Below are 12636 nucleotides of genomic sequence, written 5' to 3' on the forward strand. Positions count from 1 at the left end.
TGGAGACAAACACCAATTTATCTATGTGATTGGCTTGAATAATTGTTGAGAATTGCCTTAACATGAAACTAATGGTAGCTTTCATACAAAAAATAAAGTATATATCATCATCATCATCGTTTAACGTCCGCTTTCCATGCTAGCATGGGTTGGACGATTTGACTGAGGACTGGTGAAACCGGATGGCAACACCAGGCTCCAATCTAATTTGGCAGAGTTTCTACAGCTGGATGCCCTTCCTAACGCCAACCACTCCGAGAGTGTAGTGGGTGTTTTTACGTGTCACCCGCACATGGTGCAGGCATGTCCATGTGATTAGAATGTTTGCTTTGGAACTACATGGTTTAAAATTTGTTACCATAGTGTGGCATTGTTGGTCGGTGCCTGGTGCCTTCTGCTGTGGCTGTAAGTTGACTAATGCTTTGTGAAAGGAGTTGGTAGATGAAAACTATGAAGCCTGTCGTGTGGTGCACGTTTGCTTGTTGATTAAAGACAAAGTCACTAGTCGTACTTATGGTATCTTTGTTCATAGACTTCCATGTAAACATGTCCAGCCTTTGAGCAGTTTGTTGTTTGAAGGATTAGGGGGAAATATTATCTTGCTGGGAAACGGGTGATGATTGGTGACAGGGAGAACATTCAGCCATAGAAAATCTGTCTCAGTAAGTTTAGTCTGACCCATGCAAGCATGGAAAAATAGACATTAAAACTATATATATATATATGTTTGTGTGTATCTATTTATCTATACATACATACATACATATATATATATATATATATATATATATATTTATGTATGTATATTTTATTATATGTATTTATTTTCTCTTGGTTAATAATTAACTCTGACAAAATAAATTGGTTAATAGATACCAGGGTAGCAAAGATCACAAAATGACTGTGGTGTAACTCCTGTTTATGAGGTAGAAACTCCCTGTTATTTTGGGCAATTTAGTAATATATGTATATGTATATTTAGAAGGTTGTTTGTTGTGGCCAATCAGAGATTGACCATTGGTTTTGCACACATATAGCACTTAACTCAGCTGTTTGAGTCTGATGAGTCGCCTATACAGCTAAGCGCTTTACAAGTGCAATGCCAATGGTCATTCTCTGACTGGCCATAACAAGCAACCTTCTAAATATATTACTGCTCTGTTTTTGAATGTGCTTCTTTTTGGGATATATGAACTATTGACTACATATATATCTTTACAAATATATGTGTGTGTATATCTATATGTATGTATGTATGTATGTATGTATGTATGTATGTATATTCACTTCCTACCTATATAAAATAGTTCAAACTATAACAGTTAAAATTCTATTCATTTATATTTATTGAGAGTTATTTAAAGAAATTATAAGTTATACATTTTGCTTTCTCAGATTAATTTACCTGGCTGTGTCTTTTACAAAGCTCCAAATTACATTTATTGTGCATTATTTAAAAATTATGTATTGTTTTTTTTTCCCCCCTTCTCATATTTATCAGAGTTATACTACATACATACTCCTATTTTCTCCCAAATGTTTCCTCTTTTATTTCTATTTATTTTTGGGGTGGGGGATCGGTTTTAGTTTGACTTTGAAGGAAGAAGCTAAACTTCTGTTTCAGTAAAATTGTTATAGAAAGAACAAAGGTAAAAAAAAACAACTTTATATACCTTTATATTTTAGCCTCTTTGGTTATTTAAATCTGGTTTGTTCTGCTGAAATATCAGCTATTATCATTTTCGTTCTACAGTTGTTTAAACCCAGTGGGCCCAGAATGATAAAAGGCATTGCAGCCTTAACTGTCCTGACTTTACTCCCAAACCCTAACCCAATAGGTTGTTTATTTATTTTTTTTTTTTTAAGCATTTCAGTATGGGTTGGAGGAAGTTTGGTTACTCCTTCTTGTAAGCTGAGCAACCATGTAGAAGCTCCTTTGTTTGCTCCTATTGTTGTTGTCTAGCCACAGGTGGTCAAGCAGTTCTGTTTCATGCAAGTAGTCAACAAAATGATGCAAGAAGGCCTTTACATAGTTGCTCACAGAATCTACAGGAAATCAAATTCAAATCTTTCCTTAACCATTTTTTGTTACCATTTTTCTGTTCACATAGATTGCCTTTGTTTAAATTTATTTTTAAAATAATGAAAAATTTAGTAGAATAACTTTGTCGTTATTGAGCTGGTGTTTGGAACATATCTGTCAGATTTTTTACTGTGTGCTGTTTATATGCCATGATATGGTACAGAAAAAAAAACTCGTTACTTATGAGCATTAATTTATACTCGTTGCTATTACTACGAAGCTAAACAGCACATGCCATTATTTATGGTGTTAAATAGCTAAGCTAAGAGACATCACAGCTCACACTGGTGACAGCATATTGAGGGATTCCAAAATATCAGAATGAAATGTCGTTTGTGGTGTTATCGGTGTCTACGATAGTATAATAATTTATCCCTTCTCTTGATGAGAAAGTTGCTATATCCTCCTTGTTAAAAACAGAAATTATATTATTGTTAAACCAGATTTTCTATTGTTGTTTTCCTACCAACAAAGCATGTAAATATTTGAACCGTTGACATACATCATGGATGCATACATACATATATATATACATATATGTAATGTGTGTGTGTGTGTGTATACACAAACACACACATAAATATATATAATTTTTAAGAACATTTGTTAAAACTTGTCCGTCCCGTGTTGTCTTCTTTTTGTATTCATTGCCTAATACATATATATATATATATATATATATATATATATTGAAAAAAAGTCGTCAGAATTTTGGAATAACTTCTTTCATTTATTTTATACATAGCGCTTTCGTTCGTCTTTCGAACTTGTCAAATATAATTCTAAGAAATTACAGAGATCTTGCTTATTTATATAAAACAGGTGTTTTGGGGGGTTTTGTTTATAACAGAACATTGTTTGTTTTTTGGGGGGCGGGGGGGGGTGAGACTAATTATATTTGACAAGTTCGAAAGACGAACGAAAGCGCTGTTATATGTATAAAATAAATGAAGAAGTTATTCCAAAATTCTGACGACTTTTTTTTCAATATTTAATTCTGTACATCACACCTAACACTTTATATATATATATGTATATGTATATATTAAAAAAAAAAAAGAGGTGGAGAAAGAAAAAAATTCTAGTCATTAAAAAAAAAACATGCAGCAACAAAGCAAGCCAATCCTTATGGGATTGTCCGCCGCAGAACCTCGAGTATTATTGTCTTGGTTTGCTTCGTTTCTTTACTAGTTTTTTGGTTAAGTATTCTGACACTTATATAGCTTGCAGGGGCAATAACTCTGGTATTTCTAATTTGAGAAGGTTTCTTGTTATTTCTCCGTTTCTTTCACACGACTGTGCATCTCTATGGGTATTTATTTATATATTTATTTTCAATAATTAATTCATTTGTTGTGCAATGTAATTTATTCTTCAATATTTATTGTGTATATTATATATGCAGGCTCGGAAAAAAGTGCAATATAAATTTTGTATCATATTTATTTTACCCCGTTTATTCTGAACACTCTTCTTAACTGAAACTTCCATTTGCTAACTCCCTCAAAGATGCTGCACTTACTAAATCTCCACCGTCAAATTTATTTCAATCAAAAATCTAGGAGAAATATTTCAAATGAGACATAATGCTTCAAGAATAAATAGAGAGTGGTTTTAACTTTATTTTCCCATCATTATTGTTTAACATTTTTTGTAATCATATTTCTGTGGAAATACACTGTTTGTTTTAATTACTTTTTAAAAGAATTAATAAATTAGTGAAATAATCTAGTCATTATTAAAGCTGGTTTTTTGAGACATAAATTAACATGATGGGAGGTTTCATTCAAAACATGAAGTTCATATCATAGAACCTGATGTAGTCTCAAACAGGTTTATTTCAAAAGGGTCAACTCCCTCATCAACCAGATTTATGATTAAAGACTCTTGCTCTGGGTGTGTGATTGAGAAGTCTACTTTGCAACCAGTCACTTGATCTTGGGTTCAGTGTCACAGCATATCTTGAGCAAGTATTTTCTATTATAGCCTATTATGCTTTGTGATTGAAGCCGACAAAAACTGTGTGGAAGCCTACCACTTATGTTTGTGTATATATATGTATGTGTGTGTTTGCATGTACTTGTATGTATCTGTCACCATGTCTACCATTATGTTAACATACCACTTGATTGGCTTGTAGACTTGTAACTTAATGGTGCTGCAAATAGACATCACTGAGATTGAGTACTAGTCTTCAAAGCACTTACTGGGATAAATATGACTGACTCAAATAAATACACAAAGGACTACATTATCTAGTATGCCATTTCCTTAGTTACGACAATTAGGACATAAATACACCAGTTGCTAATCAGTGATGGGGGACAAATACATGCACACACACACTCACAACGGGCTTCTTTTGGTTTCTGTCTACCAAATTCACTTACAAAGCTTTAAGTGACCTGTAGAATATACTTGCTCAAGGTATCATGTAGTGGGATTGAACCCAGAGCCATGTGGCTGGGAAGCAAACTTCTTACAACTCAGTCACACGTGCACGTTATATCCAGTTTTAGTATTAATTAATATTTTACTACTAATGATGGTTTATTTGACATGCAAGGCTACACATTTTATTATTACATATGGGAACGAAACTGTTGGATTTTTTATTGACTTATAATTGGTTTTAATGGAAACAGGATTTCAATTGTTGCTAATGCAAATATGATTACAAAACCGCCTTAAATTTCATTCAGTATTTTATATATATATATATATTATTCCCCTATTAAAGATACTTAGATCATGTACCTACCTAAGAAAACAATATCATTATTTAATAATAAACCAATTTTTAAGTATTTCCGAAAGTGGCGGCTGAAGTTGGAGCATCTTTGTGGAGTTAGTATGTGACAAGTTATTGTATAATAAAAAAAAATTAAAAAACATTTCTCAGTATTGTTGTTGTAACAATGTTTTTTTTTTCTTTTCATCTGAAATATTATATGTAACAACATGTTGAATTAATTTAATAAGCTCTAATCAACAACACGTGTAATTACTTGTTTATTATTTCTTTTCTAACTTTGACAACAGTTTGTGGTGTTAACATAACCTGGACATTCAATTTTTTTTTTCTTTTGGTTTTCTCAGAACAAGGTTAATAAAAAGGAAATATTTAATAAATTACATTGTGTTGGGTTTTTTAATTTTTCTTAACTTAAAATTAACATATGCTATGGATTGATTTATTTTTTATTTTTGTTAGTTGCTTGGCTTTGGAAGAAAATTCTAGAGTCATTATTTTATTTGACCAACCATCCATGTTTTTGAACTGTCTGCTCAGTCTTCCGAGATGTGTTGGTGGCTGCTGACATCTGAAAAACTAAAACAAACCCTGACGTCATAACCTCTCGACACTGGACAATATTGTGGAGTTTCATCTTTTTCACACCACACCTATATCAGTAATTACAATGACATTATTACTGAAACAGGAAATTTGTGAATATAGAATACAATTACATATATTATAACTAATGAAATATTTGGCATAATATATAAAAAATATCGTGATGGCACCTGTACCAGTGGAGCACTAAGAGCACCGTTCGAGCGTGATCATTGCCAGAGCATCTGTCTGGCTTCCGTGCCGGTGGCACGTAAATAGCACCATTTGAGCGTGATCGTTACCAGCGTCGCCTTCCTGGCACGTGAAAAGACATTCGTTCGAGCGAGGTCATTGTCAGTGCCGCTGGACTGGCTCCTGTGCAGGTGGCATTAAAATACACCATTTTGAGCGTGGCCGTTGCCAGTACCGCCTGATTGGCCTTCGTGCCAGTGGTACGTAAAAGCACCCACTACACTCTCGGAGTAGTTGGCATTAGGAAGGGCATCCAGCTGTAGAAACTCTGCCAAATCAGATTGGAGCCTGGTGTAGCCACCTGGTTCACCAGTCCTCAGTCAAATCATCCAACCCATGCTAGCATGGAAAGCGGACGTTAAACGATGATGATGATAATGAGTTCAAAATTAGTGCCTTTTCAACAATTTATTTTCTAACTCTTTAGTTCACTTGTACGAAAGATGTCAACTCTCTATTTTTTGTTAATTGCATAACCTTGGGAGAACATTCTGAAATCGTTATTTTATTTGACCAGCCTCCCATGTTTTTAAACTGTCAGCTCAATCTCCTGTGGTGTGTTGGTGGCTACTGACATCTGAAAAACTAAAACAAACTCTGCCATCATAACCTCTCGACGCTGGATGATCCCATTTTCATGACACACCTATATCAGTAGATATAACATGAAATTAGTGGATGTAGAATACAATTACGTATGGCTGTGGGGTAAGTAGCTTGCTTACCAACCACTTGGTTCTGGGTTCAGTCCCACTGCGTGGCACCTTGGGCAAGTGTCTTCTACTATAGCCTCGGGCTGACCAAAGCCTTGTGAGTGGATTTGGTAGACAGAAACTGAAAGAAGCCCGTCGTATATATGTATATATATGTGTGTTTGTGTGTCTGTGTTTGTCCCCCCATCATCGCTTGAAAACCGATGCTGGTGTGTTTACGTCCCCGTAACTTAGCGGTTCGGCAAAAAGAGACTGATAGAATAAGTACTAGGCTTACAAAGAATAAGTCCTTGGGGTCGATTTGCTCGACTAAAGGCGGTGCTCCAGCATGGCCAGTCAAATGACTGAAACAAGTAAAAGAAAGATTATAACTAATGAAATATTTCACATAATATATAAAAGAATTAGTTGAAAATCGGTGCCTTTTCAACAATTTATTTTCCAACTGTTTAGTTCACTTGTGGGAAAAAAGTCAAATCACTGTTTTTTTTTTGTTAATTGCATGGCTTTGGGAGAACATTCTGGAGTCATTATTTTATATGACCAGACTCCTGTTTTTTTAAACTCTCTGCTCAGTCTTGTGAGATGTGTTGTTGCCTGCTGACATCTGAAGAACAAAAACAAGCATTGACGTCATAACTTCTCGACACTGGATGACCCTGTAGAGTTTCATCTTTTTCACACCACACCTATATCAGTAATTACAATGACATTGTTGCTGAAACAGGAAATTAGTGAATATAGAATACAATAACGTATATTATGACTAATGAAATATTTTTCGTAGTATAAAAGTAATGTGTTAAAAATTGTTTGATTTATATTACGGCACAAGGGCAAAAACTTAATTTTGGTAAAGAAAACATCAGCTTATACAATATCAATCTCGTTCAGCTCAATTGTTTCCCTTTGACAATGTAACAGTATGACTTCTGCGTGTTTGTGTGTATATATTTGTGAGTGTGTGTATATATTTGTATGTGTGTGTAAATGTGTATGTTCGTTTTCTTGTCGTGTTTTCTGTTCGCCACTATATCCCTCCGTGTTACAAATTTAATTTGTTTTTTCTCTTGGAAGAGCCATTTTAACAATGCGTCCTGCCCTAACTCTTTGAAACGCTTAGTTTTAGAATGGTGGCAGCTGATGAAGGAAATGTTCTCTATGTGGCCTGTGTGTTTTCTGTGCTCTGTTTCTCATTTTGCCCACGTTTTCCTGTGACGTCCTGTACCCAGATATGCATCTATATATACATGTAGATGTAGGTATGTACATACATGTACGTATATATGCATATACTCACATATTATTTGTATTATATATATATATATGCACATGAGTCATCTAAGAGACCATAAGTCATGGAAATGATGCAGTACTGTTAGTGGAGTGGGTATATTATCCCAAAAGTATAGTATTAAATATCTGTCACAGCTGATCTTACCAATCGGTTTCAAGTAAAGAATACAATGGATGTGCTAATCCACCTCCGACAACAGAGAACAGTCACCATATTTACCTTCTGTATAGGCTGACTCTGATGAGCGTAAAGTTATATAATTGGATTATTACCTAACACTCCATTGTATTCTTTATGCGAAACTGATTGGTAAAATCAGCTGTGATGGATATTTGATACTATACTTTTTGGATAATATATTCTGTTACTTGTTTCAGTCATTTGACTGCGGCCATGCTGGAGCACTGCCTTCAGTCAAACAAATTGACCCCAGGACTTATTCTTTGTAAGCCTAGTACTTAATCTATCGGTATCTTTTGCCGAACCGCTAAATTATGGGGAGAGAGATTATATATATATATATATAGAGAGAGAGAGAGAGATGTACAAGCCATGTACCAAGATGCTACCAGTAAGGGGAGGACTGATAATGAGTACAGCGAAGTAATATTTTCCCATGGCCAGACATGTTTCTGTGGGAGACTGGAAACAAAGGACAACTACCATGTGAAGTCAAGGCCAGGAGGCAGTAACACACACACACACACCATCATCATCATTTAACATTCCATTCTGGCAAATACACATATATAAAAATCATCAAGCCAAGTGAGATCATAATTGTGACTGATGACTGTGCCACATAATTAGCACCCATGCTGGTGGCACGTAAACAGCACCCACTACACCCTTGGAGTGGTTGGCATTAGGAAGCCAATGCCAAATCAGACTGGAGTCTGATGCAGCCTTCTAGCTTAGCAGTTTCAGTCAAACCAGCTAATCCATACCAGCATGGAAAGCAGACATTAAATGATGATGATATACATATAAATATACATATATACAGGGTGGCCCCCAAAAGTAGGTTTACAGTTATTCAACTATCTCTTTCTCATTCATATATTAACAGTTTAGATCTTAATTATAAAAAAATATGAAACCATTATTCTATGCTAATTTAGTTAATTTTGTCAAGCTCCCTTTTCAGTTTGTAAGATAGAAATTTAAATGTAATAAAATGTTTTGAAAGAAATTTAAAGTGCCTACATGATAACTGTAAACCTACTTTTGGGCCACCCTGTATATAAATATATCATCATCATCATCGTTTAACGTCCGCTTTCCATGCTAGCATGGGTTGGACGATTTGACTGAGGACTGGTGAAACCAGATGGCTACACCAGGCTCCAATCTGATTTGGCAGATATATATATATATATATACGCATGCACACACACACAGACACACATGCGTGTATGTATATATACATATATATATTCGCCATGATAGATCGCTGACCACTACACATATTTTTTTTCTCTCCTTGTTTCTTTCTGTGGAAGAGCATAGGCTCAAAACGTTAAAGACTTTCTCTATTCCTGAGCGTTATACTAATATATCCATTTGTTGTTTACACCACCTGTCTTTGTCTGTCGTTTTTTCGTGAATTCTCCCATTCATAATATGACAAGCTTCTTTTAGTTTCCATCTACCAAATTCATTCACACGGTTGGCCCAGTGCTACAGTAGAAGTCCCCTGCCCAAGGTGCCATGCAATCAGACATAACCCAGAACCATGCTTCTTACCACACATCCATGCCTGTGTGTAAAAGAAGAAAGATGAGATATGGCATGGTTAGAACACACTTGAGCATAGGTCAACCCAATCATGCTTGGCCTGGAGCTAAACAGAAATAACTAGGCCTAATCTTATGTGCTCCAGGACAGCTCCAATAAAGTAGTCAGACCTATAGCCAAAGACTATTCCATTCCATCTTTTCTTTTAGAATAGTATGTTTTGGACGAAATTATCAAATGTGCACTTTTATGAAATAGTATAGTGTTGTTTGAGGGAGATTTGGCTGCTATTTCTAGCATTTCCATATGAAGTTATAACACTGTATAGCACGATTTTTGTCCTTGGGTAGCAACTGTTATTTCTTATTTACTTACCTTTAGAAAGTGAAAAATGGCTATTTACTTCAAACTTTGCTTTTCTTACATTTATTCAAACCCCCAAAGAATCCCTCTCAACACATGGCTATGATATGCTCCCCTTCTACTCCTGCTCATCAGAGATGCACACATCAGCCACTAATGGACATGCTCAAGTGGTCACAGGTTAAGCAACTGGCAAGCAAATCTGTGCTATTGAGCAGGATATTTGCTATAATGATATTTCTGCTTCAGCAACTCACCACTGAATGTCCGAATAATTATCATTTCCTTTGATTTGTAGACAGCAGCAAATAGGAAATAACAGTTACTGACCAAAGACAAAAAAATTTTTTTTAATTTTGTTACAGTGTAGGGAATGATCTCACATTTAATGTTATATTTTCAAAAAACAGAATAGTTTATTCTTTCAAGTACTTTTGACCTCTTATCCAGTTTTGAGGGATATTAATGGTGCAGGTAAGACATGTTTGTTTTGTAACCATGTAGTTCTATATCCATTCTAATTGCTTGGAACATTGGGCATGTCCCTTTTATTACACTTTCAGAAAGACAGCATCTCAGTTTGTCACAGGTAAAATTATCTCACTTGAAGAGCCACAGCACACTAATAAAGATATTCAATTTGACAGTTCAGCTGTCGTTTACAATGATGAATTCTATTCCAGTTTCTGCTAGTCTTACAGAACTAGGGCAAAAACGTAAAGTTGGTAAGGAATACATCAAGCTACATAACGGTTCTAAAAGCTCAATTATCTCCCTTTGACAATGTGAAGGAATGACTTCTGCGTGCATGTCTATATAGATGAGCGCGCGCGCAAAAACGTGTGTGTATATATTCTTTTACTTGCATTATCTCATAGCTCCTGATATTTTGAAGATGTGATTTTGTTTTTTTTTCTTCTTAGAATGACATTGTAGGGTGTGTGACTGGTCAGTTTGAACATAAAACAGGTAGAATATTTGGGCTTGATATGGCCGGTTTTAAATGCTTAAAGGTTTAAGTTTAGTAAAGTATTGTAGACAGCCTCGATCAGGAGAAATCTGATGCACAGAATGTCAGCCCACCTGAGGATCTGACCAAGTGTTCTTCTGCTGTATATTGTCCCAGCTTGCCCAGGCTCCTTGTTGGTTGTGTTTCACTATCCTGTTAGCCATTGTTTCCACTACACCTAGGAAGATTTCTTCTTGGTAGAGATGGTATCATTCGTTTTCTTTGGTGCTTCTAATCTGGTCACACATCATCTAATTTCTCTAACAAGAATTTCTAATTGGAAATTCCTTACATGTCTATCTAACATGTAAAACTTTGTAATTACTATGAGCAAATGAAACATATGTAATGATAAATAATACCAAAAATTTCCTGTTTTGTTACAGGCACGGCTGTGTGAGAAGATGGAACCAGTGGCCAGGAAGCTAGGAGTGTTTGACACCAGGTAAGTGGGAGCCAAAAACAAGGGAAAGAAAAAGCAAGGGGTCCACCCTGGTGGTCGGATGCCTATCCTTCAGGAAAGCCATTACAAATTGCATCTGTAATGAGCATTGCTTCAATCGAACATTGTAAATATAATCCAATTTTTATTGTGTATTTAAAATTGTAAATATTTCATCGATACAGCTTCTTCACCCCTTTTATGTTTGTCTGTCCTTGTTCGTCCCCTCTTTGTAATGCCTTAAGCTTGCTTCCCAACAACATGGTTCCGGGTTCAGTCCCACTGCGTGGCACCTTGGGTAAGTGTCCTTTACTATAACCTCGGGCCGACCAAAGCCTTGTGAGTGGATTTGGTAGATGGGAACTGAAAGAAGCCTGTCATGTGTGTTTTTATGTGTCGTAGCGCTTTGGCAAAACAGACCAACTAGGCTTACAAAGAATAAGTCCTGGGTCGATTTCTGCGACTAAAAACCCCTTTAAGGTGGTGCTCCAGCTTGGCCGCAGTTAAATGACAAACAAGACCTACTAACTTACCTACCTACACACACACAGGTCGCACTAATTTATGATCAGAAATAAAACCATCCAGTGTCCGCCAGGCTAGTTAACTGTTACAGTACACTATTAATGAACTTGTATAATTTATACTTATGTACAGTTTCTTGTATTTCATTTAATAATTTAAGGAAATTTAATATTTGTTTAATTTAGAGTGTAACCACCCCTGGTTTGGTAAAAATCAATAATCTGGAATGGCTTTGGAACAAAAGGTTTCAGAAAATCCATGTTGTACCTATATATACTTGAGAATATTCTATTTTATATATCCCCTTTATTAACCAATAAGTGTTTTTTTCTGATTCGCTGATTTCTAGAAAATACCTCTCTCTATATTATATACATATGTTAGTGCTTGTGTGTATAGATAGGTAAATAGATAGCTAGAAAGATAGGTAGATAGATAGATAGATAGAAGATATGTAGAACCACTTGTTTATGGCCACATATATACAACTCACAAAAAACATAATACGTACATATGTACGAACGTTTGTATATATCCGTGTAAATTCGGATATTCAAATTTCTAAATACATTTTAAAATTAAATATGAACCCACAACACTTCCCGTGAAGTACCTCAAGTATGAATGAACCTAGTGGTTAATTCTACCAGAAACACATCGAGTCGTAAAAGACTTGTTTCACGTAATTTAAATATTTTATTTACCGTATTGGATTGTCCGAACATTCCAGATACAGGACAGCCGGAATTATATTCGCCCACGCATCCATACACAATTCTCGATATTAAGATTAATCAAGAATTTTGTACTTCGTGGCGCAAACATTGACGAATTACGTTCACTTCTGGGATGCGGTTAACAAAAAAAAAAAAAAAAAA

At 35.3% G+C, this 12636-nt stretch overlaps 2 long non-coding RNA genes across 2 annotated transcripts in view; one reads left to right on the forward strand and one right to left on the reverse strand.

Moving 5' to 3' along the window:
* Window positions 1–6804: 6804 nt before the first annotated feature.
* LOC128250756 (uncharacterized) lies at window positions 6805–12629 on the reverse strand. The gene is made up of 2 exons (XR_008266741.1): window positions 12463–12629; window positions 6805–7074 (listed from the first exon to the last, which is right to left on the reverse strand). It is a non-coding gene; the product is annotated as an uncharacterized LOC128250756 (long non-coding RNA).
* LOC106878723 (uncharacterized) overlaps window positions 10658–12636 on the forward strand; it is a 13862-nt gene continuing 11883 nt past the window's right edge. The window contains exons 1-2 of the long non-coding RNA XR_001410538.2: window positions 10658–10751; window positions 11178–11236. This is a non-coding gene — a long non-coding RNA (uncharacterized LOC106878723). The remainder of the gene's footprint in view (window positions 10752–11177; window positions 11237–12636) is intronic.

The sequence above is a fragment of the Octopus bimaculoides genome, chromosome 25, assembly GCF_001194135.2.
Source record: "Octopus bimaculoides isolate UCB-OBI-ISO-001 chromosome 25, ASM119413v2, whole genome shotgun sequence".
NCBI classification, from domain to species: Eukaryota; Metazoa; Mollusca; class Cephalopoda; order Octopoda; family Octopodidae; genus Octopus; species Octopus bimaculoides.